Source organism: Rousettus aegyptiacus, unplaced genomic scaffold (assembly GCF_014176215.1).
Source record: "Rousettus aegyptiacus isolate mRouAeg1 unplaced genomic scaffold, mRouAeg1.p scaffold_m13_p_1, whole genome shotgun sequence".
Classification (NCBI taxonomy): Eukaryota; Metazoa; Chordata; class Mammalia; order Chiroptera; family Pteropodidae; genus Rousettus; species Rousettus aegyptiacus.
Window position 1 is genome coordinate 105,177,611 of NW_023416284.1, and position 17,183 is coordinate 105,194,793.

Here is a 17,183-nt window from a genome sequence, read left to right on the forward strand (position 1 = left end):
ATGCTTGCTATTTATAGAGTATAACAGTTTTTGAGGCAAGGATATCACACAACGAAGGCCAACAATTTCTGAGAAATGGGAAATAAGTGAGGTAAGCCCTGTGGTTGCCCAAGAGAACTTCCTTGACAGGGTTTCTAGACTGCAGTACAGGCAACGGGAGCTGAGGCAGAGCCGGCAGACTCTCTACACTTAAGAGCTCAGAGTTCAGGAAGAATCAAGATACTGGGGTGTGTAGAACAGAGTACCAGAGAAGAGAAAGCTGCACAGAGAACTCTGGAGACCTGTGAAGCATCTCTCTTTCATATTTAGCAAAGTACTTATTGGTAGTACACTGGTGTAAGAAAATTATCCAAGGCTAGGAAATAATCCTCTGAGATGATTAGACTTAAACAGTGCCTGTCACTCACACAAGGCCAGAAATAGTGCCTATTCTCATCAGCTAAAGTGAAACCTCCTGAATCATGGGCAGAGTAGAGCATTGAGAGACTTGCCTCAGCAGTGAGGACTGTTTAGGCTTAGACTTAAGTGCTGCTCTAGTCCCACCAAAGGAATCTTAAAAGCAACACCCCAAAGGGTCAACCTGTTTCCAAGTAACTTAACAAACTCCCAAACCAAAGTTCGAGAATATATAAAAAGTTACAAAAATATCTATCCCCAGTTAGGCAGCAATTGCAATGTCTGGCATCTCATTGGAAATTTTTGGGGTTACAAAGAAGCAGGGAAATATGGCCCATTTTGAGGGCAAAAATTAATTAATCAATCTAAACTGAACTAGAACAGACACAGATATTAAAATTAGCTGACAAGACTATTAAAATATTCATTACAACTCGATTCCATTTGTTCAAAAGTTAAATCATTATATAAAAGATGCAACTCATTACAAGTCTGTGATAAAGTATACACTGGTTAAGATTGATGGAGGAGAAGAGATTAGTAAAATTAAAGACAGAGATATTAGTTATCCAAAATGAAATACAGAGAAAAAAAATTTAAAAAAATGAAAAGATTATCAGTGAGCTATAGGGCAATATCAGAAAATCAAACAAACATGTAAATGGATTCCTTGAAGGATGCAAAAGTCAAGAGAAAAAAAATCACTTTCAAAATTTTTAAATTTGATGAAAATTACAAATTCAGAAATACAAGATGTTCAACAAACAAACACTCATTGACATAGACAACAGTGATTACCAGAGGAAAAGAAGGGAGGGAGGAGGCAGAAAATGATAAAGGGAGTCAAAAAGAAACAAACTTGACTTTGGGTGGTGAATACAAAACACAATATATAGGTGCTGTATTACTGAATTGTGCACTTGAAACATATATAATTTTATTAACCCATCACCCCCAATAATTTTAAATAAATAAACAAACAGACAAATCCCATGTATGCACACAAAAATTAAAAAATAATTTTTATCTTTTGGCTATTGAGAACATTGCTGCTATAAAAATGCCTGTATGTGTACTTGTTTGTGTAACTATTTTCATGTATACACGTGTTCATAGCACCTCTGTTTTCAATTACCAAAAGGTGAAAATATCCCAAATGTCTGTCAATGGATAAATAGATAAACAAATGTGGTATGTAGGTGGGTGAATATTATTTAACCTTTAAAAAGAAGTAAAATATGTATGAACCTCTAAAATATTATGCTAAGTGGAAGAAGCAAGGCACAAGAGGACAAATATTATATGATTCCACTCATATAAAATATCTAAGATAGCCAAGTTTATAGAGACAGAAAGTAGAATAGAGATTGCCAGAGGCTAGGGAAAGTGGAGATTGTGGAGTTACTGCTGAATAAATAAGGGGTTTTACATTGGAGTAATAAGAAAGGTTTTGGAACTAGATAGAAATGAGGGTTGTACATTGTGAATGTACTAAACATCATTGACTTGTTCACTTTTAAATGACCAATTTCATATGAATTTCTCTTCAATACATTTTTTTAAATTAAGACAAAATTAACATTTAAAAATAAAGCAATATTAAAGCTGTAAGAATGTATTACTAAAAAATCTTTACTACAGAACATATTAAAGGAAATAATTTAAGCAGAAAAAAAAGTCACCTTTTGGAAATATGGATCTACAAGAAGGAATAAAAAGCACCAGATATGGTAAGTATCATATAAAATAATTTTCTTACTATAAATTATAGGAAGTACAGAAATACTGTTAGGTCTCAGGGACAACCTCGACCAGGCATTCAAGTGTTTCCTAATTTGAATGTTTTAACTCTGCTTTTTGCAGGTATGTTAATTTTACCTTTTATCACTAGGGTCATAATTTTCTTGAGCAAGAAAGCATCTATAGTATTCTATGTTATGAGAGACGCATAATAAAAATGAGCTAATAATATGTCATTCATTCAGTAGCATTAGAAAATTAGGTATTCTACAGAAGTGCATTTTCTAGATAACTGAAGCCTAAGCAGTCATCATTTTTAATTTTTAATTAATTAATTAATTTTTATTTTTTAGGTCAGTCAACTCTTGGTTGACCTCACAGATTGTAAGGACCTTGTCAGCTTACAATCCCTTATTTTTTTGTTTTTTATGCCTACAGCACCTGGTCTTCCTAGGTGGTCTCCCATCCAAGTACTAACCAGGCCCAACCCTACTTAGCTTCTGAGATCAGATGAGATTGGGCTTGTTCAGGGTAGCATGGTTGTAGACTCATTTTTAGTTTTTAATCATTACACATGGAAATCTGTAAGGAATTTGCTTTCACTTTTTTTCATATTAATTAAAGTTTCAATATCAAAATAATACATATAATAAAAGTAGCTCAGAATGACACACTGGTTAAAGAGCCAAAATATTATTAAATTTTAAAGAAATATTTGCCCTCATGCTAAGTGGTCTCATGCTGAGTTGTTTTAGGTTATTAGATCTATATTTATTGTATCGTTTGTTCTGATCTGTGATATAAGGCTCCCATGCAATAGAGACAAGAAAGGCCTCCCTTCATCATGTTCTTCTGGCTGATGGAAGCCATAGTCATGCCCACAGCTACACATCCTGAGTATACCAATCAACTGGTACCAAGTGCCTCCTTAGTAAAAAGCAGTTTATTCTTCTCATAAATAGTACACTTGTATGTTCCTGATTATGTTCTTACACTGCTTATGACAAAGGTAATGTGGTCGGGATCTACTTTTCAAAAGTGACCCATTGTAAACAATAATTAAAATACTTGAGGCATCTGCAGTTCAGGAGAGTAAACTATTTGGATAATAACAGAGGCAGGATCAGAAAAAAGAACTGAACAGGTGAGAATGATATTGATCGCTGATTCTGGTTCCTTATTGAGTTCACACATTAAATGAAATACTATGCAGGTGACAGGAAAAATTGGTATACTCATAACAGCGATTTTGGTGAGGGCAGACCTGAAATTCAGATATGCATTTTTAGACAATCCCTCTCTACCTCTATTTCCCTGTCTTCCAAAGAGTTCCTGTCTGTGCTCTGGGCTCTAAGTCTGTTTACCTGGAATTTTTAGATACCACATTCTTAATCTGCATGATGTCTAAGAGTTCCTTGGGAAAAAAATGATGTCAACCTATAGCATTTGTTATTGAGCCATGCCTGACACACTGGTTAGAGGAGAGTGGAAGAACTGGAGACTTAGAAGTCAAATATTAAGGAGCTACAAGATCCATCCTAAATGAGTATAGAGTGTTCTTGGCAATGGGCTGATGCAGTAAAAGTTCCTAAATGTCAGAGAAACAAACATTCCAGGTACACTGGAAAGTTATATCTGACAATCTCCTGATCTAACATCTTTTCTGAGACTCTACACATCCAAGAAAGGAGAGATCTGGGGAGAAAATGTCAAAATCTTTAAAACTACAGCTTAAACAATAGTGTTATAGAAAATCTTAGAAAAGATTTTGGCGAAGAAAAAGAAAGATTTTTTAGTACTACCCAGAAAGAGATAAGTAAGTGAGCAAGAAGACCCAAAGAATGGGAGACCACCTAGGAAGACCGGCTGGTGTAGGCATAAAAAATAAAAAATAATGGTTTGTAAGCTGACAAGGTCCTTACAATCTGTGAGGTCAACTAAGGGTTGCCTCACCTAAAAATAAGTAAATAAAAATAAAAAATAATAATATAATGATTAGACGTCCTTGACCTAAGGTCTCAGTAAAGACCAAGGCCTTCCCTAAAACATGATGGAGGACCAGCTCTTTTAATCCTGACTTGGGACCTCAATCTGAGGATATAGATACTGGCCCACTCATACAAATGAATTATAACTATCTCCAGATTGCTTTTAAGCAAAAGGCATCTACTAGCCCTATGTCACATGAACCCCTCAAGATACTTGTTCCAGAAACAAGAGTAACTCTGTGATAACAGTACTGAAGAGATGAGTGGTAAGGTAGAAGCAACTTTGGAAGCCGAATGGACACCAGAAAAGTAAAAGTATACAAACCATCATAAATATAGGTTGTTTATACTGTTTCTCATACTCTTGATTGATACTATTTGTGGAAATAAAGTTCCAAGCTCTAGAAAATTACCTGGTATTTCAACTAAAATACTCTATTTCCCTTGCCCTACAACTGCTTAGAATAGTGTAGAACTTTTAAAGAGATTATAAAGTTTTCATATAGGGTGAATAAAAAAAAGTATTGGCTGGGCTGTAGCTAAGACTTAGACATGCTGGCATATGGAGCCGGCAACACTTCCCACCCCCAGAGTCATGTGTATGTGTATATGTGTAAGTTCACACATAAATGAGCCATACACACTTAAATGTTATAGAAAGCTCATAGAGAAATTGAAACACTGAAAGACACTTAAATGTTACAGAAAGTTCAAAGAGCTCCTAAGTGCACAGAATGCTTGCATATATTATATAGGTGTCCAACCACATTCTCTGATTTACATTTAAGCCAACAAGTCCATGAAAAAATTTATTTCATTCATTCTTTCCATAATTCAATAAAGTTTCTGGTAAGGACTGAATCAACCTCCCTACTACCAAGTTCAGGTGTTGAAGTTCTAACTCCCAATATGACTATCATTGGAGATAGAGTGGTTAGGAGGCAATTAAAGTTAAATGAGGTCATAGGGTGGGGTCCTAATCTTATAGGACTGGTAGCCTAATAAGAAGAGAAAGAGAAAAATCTCTCTCATTCTCTCTCCCTTCGTTGATTTAATGTGCTTTCACTGAGGAAAGACCATGTGAGCACACAGAAAGAAGGAGTCTGTCTGAAAGCCAAAAAGAGAGCTCTCACCAAAACCTGAATATGCTGGCAATCTGACCTCAGTTTTTAGCCTCTAGAACTTTATAACAATAAAATTCTGTTGTTTAAGCCATCCAGGCTGTAGTATGTTGTTTGGCAGCCCCAGCATATTATAGTTAATGACACTATGTTGTATATTTGAAAGTTGCTAAGAGAGTAGATCTTAAAAGTTCTCATTACAATGAAAAAATTATAACTATGTAAAGTGATGGGGGTTGACTAAACTTATTTTGGTAATCATTTGGCAGTACATACATATATCAAATCACTATGTTATACACCTAAAACACATGCAATGCTGTACATCAATTATATCTCAATAAAACTGGAAAAATTTCAAACATTAGATTTTTCTTTGCTATTTGAGGTCCCAGCTTAAAGGCTTATTATTCTTGTATCTGAGTTTCCAAATGCTAGATCTGATAGTTTAAGAAAGGACTTTCTTACTAAGTTATTAAAATAAGGGAGGAAAATCATATCTGCTTTCATCGGCGCATTTGTAAATCTTTCTTCCTCTGCTACCATCCATAGAGCCTGTAATAAGAACATGAAAACAAGTCTGAATGCCCAAGTTAAATAAAGACATATACCTGCAAAGTTAAACATCAAACATGATTATCAAGTAAAACATGCAACTAAAATTCAACAGAACACATTTTAAAAAATTAAAAAGTTGCTTAAAAATGAACTTTTCAGCAAATTTATTTGCAAAGATTGATAGCTATAACTACTACAAAATGATTAAGTGACAATCCAATGCAAAATCATATGGGTCAAATCACATAAGATCAGAAGATCAGCAGAACCTGTGAGAAGGAAACTCCCAAAACAGGGATGTGTATTCTTAGCCACATTAGCTAATGGTTATCACCAGCTTCCCACTGAGGAACTGAGAGTTAGACCAGTGGTTAAGACAGGACCTGGCCACCACCACCACCACCACCGCCCTTCTCCATAGTGCTTAGGCTGCCTGAGTCATCCTTCTTTAGTAGAAGGTCCGGGCATTGGTCTGTTATACAGAGGCTGCACAATGTAGATACTGGCCTGATGACACCATTGCAATTCCTATTGAACATGAAAATGTCTTCACTTCCCTGAAGCTTATTGAGTGAACCAATCAATAGGAGTAGAGATTTCTCCTCAACACTTGCTTACTCTCTGTCAAGATACTATATTACATATAGTTTATAGACATGTGAAATAACTTAAAACTGTCAAGGAACCATTTCAAAACAACTTTCTCAAGCAGCTTAGCGCCTTAAGGAATCTTTACTCAAGCTCATATAAGCTCCCTCTGAACATAATTTTGTTATCTAAATTCACCATTATCTCTTTAACAATTACTATAATTCAATGGGTAATGCCAAGAATAATATGAAGCAATCAAATAGGTAATCATATAATAGTACTCATATCATAAATATGAGTTTGAAAACCAAAGAATCATCTCCAAATACTTGCAATTTGGGGCCTCTTGTAATAGTAATAATTACATTGTTAAGAATACAACAATCTACACACATCCTAATTTTTCTTCCTTTATATTTCCCTTCTTTCATATTTTAAGGATGTGCAAGACTTCAAAACTCATATAAAATCCATTAAATCTTTTAACATGGCCCCCAATGTGACCTCTAACACAATTAATAATATAGATCACATCACGAAGGCTGCCAGATTTAGGATTTACTTGATACTTCTTCCCCTTCTTATAGCTATTGTCCTATTAATTGAGGAATAACAAATTCACTTAGCTAGAAACTTATCTTTAAGTTCCCCTTGTGTTCTTTAGGTTCTGGAGAAAAGCACAAGTTAGTGCTAAGTTAAGATTAGTTTTCAGGGCCTGCCAGTAAGGACGAGGCATAATGTTAGTTTGTCACTAATGATATAAACCAAAAAACAGGTATAGAACGCATAGGTAAATACTTCTCTGCAGCCTGCAGGTATCAATAGCAGTTTAACATATATAAGAAGTTAGAGTGAGTCACAAGGAACATACTTACTCTAAACAGACCTGTCTTCTACTTCTTGTGGTGATTTCATGGTCAGTACGGTGCTGTGTGAACTCATGCTTCATAAACCTAACCCTGTTACACTGCTCAGAGAATGAGATGAAAATTACAAAAATTTACTATTCATCCTGGCCTGATTCAGCTCTTTCTACTAGTGCTTATCCCTCTGTCTGAAGGCCATTCATATAAAGAAGAGTGTCTGGGGCATGAGATAACAGGACCATGTGCCAAGCCAGAGTCAATCGAAGGTGTTTATTTTATATTTAACCCTTCTCTTCCTTTCTTTGTTCTTTTGTGTAAATCCCTTAGTCCTTTTACTTTTTTTCCACCACTAGGTCCCTCTTTCTCTTTTCCCTAAATTCTAATAAGAATCATCACTGATTGTCTGTCCATTAGTTATCTTGCAAAAATGGTCTCCTGATTCTCTAGATGGGCAAGAGGAGGATGAAAAGGAACTTTGTGATCAAATCTTAGTATGTAATATGAACAAAGCAATCAAAATGTTCTTATTGTAGAAAGCTATTCTCACTCCAGTCTTCTTCTACCTTCTTTTGAATGTTGAATACATTACAAAATGCCCTCTATTTGTGGTATGTTTCAGACACAAGAAGTGTAAAAGTGAAAAAAATCCAAATATCTTCAATACAATATTTCTGGTTCAAACTTCATAATTAATCATTATTTAAGTTCTTAATTGTATATATATTAACCAAATACCACTGTGGCTACTCAACCTTCTATCAATTATGTTAAATAATACTACTAATGTTCTATAAATCTATTTTAATACTTTATTGAAGTAGCTTACAAGACAGAAGCTCATTAGATATAGTCCTATATTTTTTTGAAATGCAAGTTATAATGATGGGTTTTATTACTTTCTATTAACTAATATTATTGCTAATTTTCCATTTTGATAAAAATGTTATGGGAAGGTAGTTTGGTTCTGCTGTTTTATACTTATTGGTATCTTGTCAGTTGTTTGATTGAACTGATAAATTATTGTGTTATCCTGTTTCTGAATGAATGAGCTATCAAATATTATTCTGATGATTCTAATGTGTTGTGTGAAGTCCAGGAAAGAATAAAAAGTACACCGGATAATTTCAAAATTCTCTCCAGAGACTAGTTATTAGGAATACACAGAAAAATAAGAAGGAATTAGCACTAAGTTGTAGATGTACATATATTTTCTATCATGCCCCGTGCATTTGTAAAGAAAAAAAAAATTATCTTATTCAATGAGGCAATGAATTCATTTTCAAGAAAGACCAGGAGGTGAAATAGAAAAAAAAGAGACTGAGGTAAGAAGATAAAAAATAAAGGTTAATGAGTAAAAGGAAGGAAGAGAAAAAATAGAGATAGAAGGAATGAAGAAAGATAGCAAGAGGCAAAGATGAAAAAACAGAAGGAGGGAAGAAACAAATGACAATGACAGGAAGAAGAGAAGAAGAGTGAGGGATTTTTTCTCTTAGGAAAAATTAAGTGGCTCTTCTTTGTCTAAAATAATGAACCAGTTTCCTCCATTGATGCAACGCTTGCCTGTCTCTCTTGCCTTTGCAAACCCCTCCTTTTTGTTTTTACTTTTTATTTTTCAATCAGAGTTGGCATTTGATACTATTCCAAACCAGCTTCAGGTGTACAGCATAATGGCCAGACATCTAAGCAAACCCCTTCTTGATCCTGAAACTCAAGCTAACTCCCATTGTCCATTGAATATGCTTGGCTCTCTCCTACTCAATACCTTTTCACATGTTGTTTTTTTGATTTGCTTTTCTCTCAATCATCAAGAATTGTCTCTGCCTATTTGTCCCAGGCATTAGCTCTAAGTTTCATTTTCATAGTTACAACAAATACATCTATTTTTTTTAAATAGATGTATTTATATGGAAGTAGCAGTACCTTCACACATCACCAAGGCCATGACCAAGAGTCTATCTTATTATTTATCTAAACTCAAAATAAAAAAGAAGGGAAAATACTGGGGGTTTTTTTAGAATAATAAAAGGTACATACACACATTAATTCAAAAAGTATAATTTTTATAATACTATATAAATGATATAGTTTACCTTTTATAATACTATGAAAACAATACAAAATAAACAGTATATAGCTTTGACTGTTCATCTTCCTAAAGGAAAAACAAAATATTAAAAACAAATTTACCATCAGTAATTCCTAAAGAGATAATAATCAACCCATGTGTTTTCCTTAGAAATAAAGATGAGAGGTTAATTCTTACTCAAGTATTAATGGAAAACTTTAAAGATACACAGCAGAAGAACACAACACGTGATGGAAGCTGTCCTTTAGTCTAAGTGGGCAGAAGAGGTAAATGCCCACAAGGCTTCAGGAATGTAAAGTGCAGGGGACTGACCTATTGGAGATGAGATGGGGTGGGAATCACTCTGAGGCAGTTACCCATATTCATTGTAGCTCTGATGCTTACAAACGCTTTTTGATCCAGGGTCACATTTTTTCAATTTTTATTCATAGGATTTTTGACAGAACAATTAGAAATTTAAGACAAATGATAACATTGAGAAAATGATGCATTGAGTTCTACTAACCTCATGTAATTTAATATTGTATTAAGCTAAAATTCTCTTTTAGCCTAATTCTATAGTCTACAAACTATCTTTTATGTGTGGTTGAGATTTCAGTGTAGGTCTAAGTACAGAAAGAAAATATGCTGGCCACCCCAGAGCAAGTATTCATACTTGCATTATGTGTATGTGCTGTTGATATTTTGAACATATGTCTCAACCAAATCATATTAATTATGAGAGACCTTACCTAAAATATATACCTACTATGCTGCAAAGTTGGCTTTGGACCGTGGCGATTGAAGTATCATAGAAGACAGCCAAGGGACTTCTTCTAGTGGCATCACTCTACTTAATATCTAATGGATACTTTTATTTTTTTTTTTAAATTTATGCCTACAGAAATTCACATGTACCTATTAGGACAGGTTACTCAACAGTTATGGGACTGTTGTACTATCAGCTAATTCAGAGAAGCCAAACACACTAATGTAATGAGATGTTGGGTTATATAAGAGATGAAGCGGAGAATGTCTAGGAGCCAGGATGTTCTAATAAAAGGCCAGAGAGACAAGGAGTATGTGTTTGGGGGTTGAGGTGAGGAGGAGCTTATTGTATCATGAAGAAATTGATTGTCTTGGATTAGAGGTACAAAATATGAAATATAGAAATGTAGAAGATGAAGTGGAGCAGTTTCAAACACAAGGTCAGCTTTTTCGAAATGATGCCAGGGATAACCCCATCCTAAGTAAAAAATGTAAGGGGTTACCCCCCCCCCACCCCATATTTTTTATTTTCACTTTTTCTTCTTTTATTTCCTCTGAACTTTACCACATGGTACCTTTCTAGAGGTCAATATCCTGTATTTTCCTTTGGATATGTTACTTTTTAAGGCACATTTGAGAGTTCCAGCACTGTATTACAAAGTAAAACCTCTACTGAATTTCCAGAAACATCTCATACTCAATCTGATGTCTAAAACAGAACACATTATCTTATGTGATCACCCACCTCTAACAATGAACTTTTAGCTTGTCCTTTATGACTTTTGTCAGTGGATTATTTTCTACATAGTAGTTCCAGGTTCATTCTTTTCTCTTTCCTTCCTTAAGCTGCCAGTTAATAGTTTCTAAAGATGTGTTGATGCTCCTTTTTAATTATTTCTTGCACATTCTTCTCTTATGCAGACCCATTGTTCCTACCTTGAGACAAGCTTTCATCATGCCTTGTCTCGAGTACTTAAATCAGAAGTCAATTGAGTCCATCAGCTCAAGGAGATTCATTTTAATGCAAGATGCAAAGAATACCCAAGATGGAAAGAATAAATGATATATAATTTATCTATGGCTTTATTTATGCATTCATTTTACAGCTGCATCTGAGTCCCCACTTTAAAGAGACATGGTGCTGGGCAATGGGGATTTATCAGTGACTAAAAAACAATTTCTCTGCTCACGGGGAGTTGAAATCCTACTTGAGAGAAATTGATAAACAAACAAATAAAATAATTACAGATTGTGATAAATCCAGTTCAGAAATAATCTGATGTGACAATCAAAAGTGAAGATAAAGAGAAAAGATATACAAGAGTAGTCTTCACAAGCAATTTTGGGAAGTAATTTGAATGAAGCACTTTCCTACTTTGCCTCTGATGTCTCTAGATGCCTCAGTAAATTCATGCTGTCTTCTGCATATCCCACCATACACCCTGGCATCAAAACAACACTGAAGTAAATACCCTTCCTCCAGAACAGTCTATTGACTGTGTGCTTTAGTTTTGGTCTGCTTTTGTTTAAAAATAAAACTAGATTAATTAGCACTTATGTAACTTTCATGCAAGCGTCCCAAAGAATCAAATTTAATTTCATTATTCTAAATTTTATTATCATAGGAGCTGACAGGTACATGTGAGAATAAAAAATTAATTGCTTCTAGGTACAGTGTTCATATCTATTCTTAAAAAATTATGTGTTGACCATCCTTTGATCTAGTATTACAGAATTGCATGTTTGTTCAGTAGCTTTTTGATTAATAAACAATATCTTAAATGCTAAAATCACAGGTTTAAAAGTTACATAAAAATGTATTGCTTTAAAAAAAGATATTTTAATCATTTTTGTCTACAGAGTGAGAAAAAAAGTAGTAAGTTAGCAACTAAAATTTTCAATATTCTATTTTAACTTTTAAACTGTTATCTAATGTTCAAGTTTAGTGTAGATTAAAGTGAAGGGTTTGGAGATTCAATCCTCTTAAAGATCAAAACATTTTTCCAAATATAACATACAGAAGGTTAAAAAAAAATAAGTACTTTCACTGTAACTTCTCCTTAATGTTAAAGGAAAAGGCAATATTTGACCAACGAAGTTCAAGGGGCAAACTCATGTTAGAATGACTGGCTGATAGAAGTTAACATCACTCCCTTTTATGTTTAAGTGGCTCTTTAACGCTCAGAGATTTAAGTGCTGGATTTAGAAAAAGAAAGAAAATAACTTTAAAGGTGTTAACTTCATCTTGCGCCATAAAAGAGATATTTAATTAAGCCACTGGTAGTTCTTGGGTGGTTTTCAGTTTAGTTTTATACTTTTGAGATGAAAAGGTACGTTCAAAATTATGTACAAAGTACCTTTTAGAAACTTTGGAAAGGTCAAGGAGAAAACAGCTGGATTTCAAAAGCTGAACTTTTCAAGGTTTTTCTCTGATTTTTCTAAAACAAGATAGCCTCCTCCTCCTCTTAATAGTTCTTCAAGGCCTTTTTGGTAGCCAAAATCTTTGTTCTTTTTTTTAAGCAGCTTTGTAACACAAGAACTAAAAATTAATTATGGCTATGGAACTTTCACACAGAAGAGTTTAAAAAGCACAGACGTAAAGAAGGGAAAAAGATGAGGGCCCATTTATCTTATATTGACAGGACTAGCTTCAAACGATGACCTTGAATCATAATCATCCTAATGAGCTCAAAATATTTCACTTTAACAAGTGAAACTATAATCAAATCAGTTTCTGAAAGCTCTACTAATGAGCATTTCCTTTGATGAAAACATGGTTAACTGTCTTAGTCTGCAGGAGGTGCACTACAGTAAGAGGCCAGCTCCTGACAACTCATTAGCTGACCTGGGGAGAGAGTAATTTGAATGCTTTTGATAAAAATTTCAAGGCTTTTTTTAACTTAAATTACAATTTATGCACTTTTATAAATAGTATAATTTTTCTAAGTTGGGGGAAACTAGCAAGAAGACTTCAAAGCTATGGAACAAAGTTTGTTTATCACATTTGGTCTGTTGTATCCCCAGAACCAGGAATGAGAAATATGTTTAATTAGTGACTGCTAACTTGAAGCCAATCCCTATATTGCATTTTTACAGGCTGTGTTTTTACAGGTTGGTATGATGTTCAATGAATTTTAATCCTAAATCCTAAGATTTAGAATTGAAAAGTAGAAGTCACTATAATTTACTATGAGTCTTAAGAATGTCTTCTGAAACTACTTTCTCCATCAAAAGAAATTACTCAATTTATCCAAAGCAGTAAGATAAACTGAAATAAAAACTGAATGCAGAAATTTGGCTTACTTTTATTTTCATTGTTCATCAAGAACCCCCACATTAGAATCAGTCAATTCTGTCTCTCTCTCTCTCTCTCTCTCTCTCTGTCTCTCTCTCTCTAAATCTCTAAATCTCTAAATCTCTAAATCTCTCTCTCTCCCCCATCTCTTTCTCTCTCTCTCTCTTCCTCTCTACCCTCTTCTCACCCTCCAGACCAAATTTCTCAGAACAAATTGTCAAAGAAGAATATGAAACAGAAGAATAGTTTTAAATATCACTGGAAGATATCTTAATTGCTTCAGAAGCCAATTCATTTGTCTCCTCCCTCCTCCAAAGCTTCCCTTTGCTGTTGAGCTGTTCTACTTTCTATTTGTCACATTTCTAACTGTGTTCTGCAAGGCAATCCACAGAGATGGTTTATGTCATAGGGACATGAGACACTGGCTGAGGACTTATACATCAAAGGTGGAGGTTGAGAAACTTAATAAGGTATCAAAGGTGATCAGATCTCAGGGTAGAGGAATTTTTTCCTAAACTGACTAAGATTCTTTGCTAAGGCTAGACTGGGCAAACCAAAGATAGGACAAGGGCCAAATTTGAGGCCTAGTCAAAAAGAGGTCTCTGAGGACATTGGTTTGTCAAAGAGACTTTTAATCAGCCAACAGCACCATAATTTATGCCTGAATAAAGCTTATCTAGCACACGTATTTTCTCAGTAAGGCACATCACAACCTTCTTGCACTTAGAAACATTAAAGTATTAGATTAGGGTGCTGCTTAAAGAGCAAAATCGCCAATAAAAAGCACAAAAATGTGAACAGTGTGCCACTAATAGACCTAGAAAACGACCTTTGTTTACAATATGAGAGCTGCAACAAGGAAGCAGAGCATCGCCCTGTTCTGTCACGGGGATGGGCGCAGTGCCCAGATACACCATCCCCTAACTCAGACAGGGCAGGAAGTTCAGCTCTGTGGATGTGGAGCGAGAGAGGCTCAAGGTGATGGCCACACATTCTCCTCTGTGCTCTGTGTGATCTGTGAAGCCCTGAAAAAATCTTTGATTTGATGATTGTCAGCTGCAGTACCTGTTTGGGAATAAATGGTGATTCTGCTAGTACTTTGTGGAAATTTAACAGAAAGAGCTTGTACTTACTTTAGGTGTTTTAAATAATTTTTTCTCATCTCTTTTTTAAAATTTATAACACAAAATCTCCTTATTGTTAATATAATGATTTTAAAGTAGTATTTTAATAAATATATGATATACTTACTAATCTTATTATCAATAAATATGCCTTCCTCTACATGATAAAAAGTTCATGTGTCATGAGTAGATATTTAAATGGTTACACTAAATTAAGCTGTATAAGTATTTTAAATTTTATAATGAAAGTCACTATGTAGAAAAAATAATAGATTTTAGAAAAATTCACTTTTATGGAAAGTTTTCTAGGAGTTGCTTATTAAAACATTTTTATATTTAGATATTTTTCAGCACAAATTATTCATTTATCTCCATTCATTTATCTTTCAGGTCTGTATTTTAAAGTCTTCTATAATTACAATGGCATCATAGAGGTTTCTTCTGCTCATTATTGTGTTTATAAGTTTGCTTGAGTTACTTATCAGTCTTCAAATTTATCTAAGGAATTTTTTGGTTCTATAAATTATGGGACAACATATAGAGACTTTACTTATATCACATTCTCTACTAAGTGGCATATTCTTTTTATTTCAAGTAGCAGCAGTCTAAGAATCTCACATATTAACTGTAAGTCAATTTTACAAAATAATATTAATGAACTGGGTGCCAAGCTTCCAGATTTTTAGTTTGATGAGACTCAATTTTTATATAGAAAAATCTCTTAAATTTTTAATTTATGATTTTCTACATTAATTTTGAATTTTTATTTTTAAATTAAATAATTTCTGTATCAGTGTTTGTTTTTAATTTTAAATGGAGTATCATAATGATTCTGGATTAAGTTACATATACTTCTATAATAAAATTTTCAGATGAAACAGAAACTATAAAGAAGAAACTGAAAACCACCCATAAAATGGTCACTGTTATTAACAGTCTAGTAACCATTATTTGTGATTACTAAACACTGTTACTAGCAATGTTGCAATCAATATTCTCATAGGGTAAAAGGGGTTAAAAAAAAAGAGGAAATATTTTCACACATCTTCACACCACTATATAAGTATTTCTGTGAAAAATATTACTATTATTATTATTGCTGACCCAAGAATATGCATATTTTAAATTTTGATAATTTTTCCAGATGTCCTTCCAAAGCAGTTGTATCGATTTACAGTTCTACTAAAATTGTACAAGACTATAGTTTTTCTATACTTTTGTTAGCTTTGGATGTCATCGGTTATTTTGATAATCCCCAAACTAATAACTAAAGAATGTTATTTTCTTGCTCTTTTAATTTTCATTTAATTTTTTTAAGTGAAAGTAGAAAATTTCTCATTGTCTGAAGGTTAGGCAAGATGACTTTGAGACTAAACTCATAATGGATGCTCACTACAAGTTTTTGAGAAAATGAGTGGTTGTGTCCAAACTCTGGCTTTCATATAAACGTTTGAAGAGAAAAGAATGCTTAATTTTATTTTTCGTATGTCTCCATGGAAAGAGAGTCAATATCCTCTATTCAAACTCCCAATCCCAAATCCAGGATCCAGTTTCAGTGTTTGTCAGCTTTGTCTATGTAGTATTTAAACTCTGATAACTTCACAGGCATTTCCTTTTCCTTTTGTTCTAAACTCATATGAAGAGAAATTAAATTATTGCTGCCCTCCATGTTTGTATATTCTATGTACTTTTTAATGATAGCTATATTATTTTCATACTAATAATTCAATTACTAAAACATGAACTGGCAGTGAGATAGCCAAATAATGAAAACTTAGCTTCAGTGAAATATTGCTTATAAAAAAAGTCACAAAGAAACAATATTCATAGAGATGTTTGCTTTTTTTCTTTATCAGAGCATTAGTATGAAAAACAGAGAACATAGTGTTCCCATTGTCATTGTCCTATTCTTTAGCAGTTTAATGAAATTCACTTAGTATGCACACTTTTTCTGGATACAATCCACCAGAAACTTCAGGTACATAAATTAGCCAACACACTTAAATTAGGCAACATACAAAAACTGACATTTTTTATTGTGCCTTGATCTAACATCCAGGAGTCCATGGATGATAAGACAGTCGAAATCAATACAAATTCATATGCTTGAACCAAAACACACCCATACATATCTGCACATACACACTCATGTACACACATCATTAAGGTAGTATTACTGGAATAAATTTTAAACTAAAAAAATCAAAAATATTTTTTTGTTGATATGGTTAAAGCTAAGATTTTGAAATAAATCTCAAGTTGACTTTTAGTAAGAGATTAGAATTGTTTTTAATTTTAGAAAACAACTTACAGAATTTCTTTTTCTAAGTGCCTTCCCTAACATCTAGAACACTATTCAAGGAATTTTATTGAATTTCTTTTTGTTAAATGCATTTAAAAATTGGAATCATTATTTTTTATAGGAAGCTATATTTCGTTATCTTTATATATTTTGATACCCAGGAAAGGGTAGATATTATTGAGAAATCAAGAACAATGGCTCCTTAATCAGTTGGCTTCTTTAATGCAATATATATTTTTGCTTTTCTTAATTTTTTGCTGATAATTAAAACCAGCAAATAATAAAGAGTAGAGGCCACCAATATGACAAGTATACATAAATTTAAAGTCAAATATTATGGGTCTTTTTTACTTTTGTGGTCCTTTTGTG

The 17,183-nt window shown here is 33.5% G+C and overlaps 1 pseudogene; it reads right to left on the reverse strand.

Annotated features, from left to right (window-relative positions):
- Nucleotides 1-2,565: 2,565 nt before the first annotated feature.
- On the reverse strand, nt 2,566-2,684 carry LOC118606592 (annotated as a pseudogene).
- Between the last annotated feature and the right edge of the window lie 14,499 nt (nt 2,685-17,183).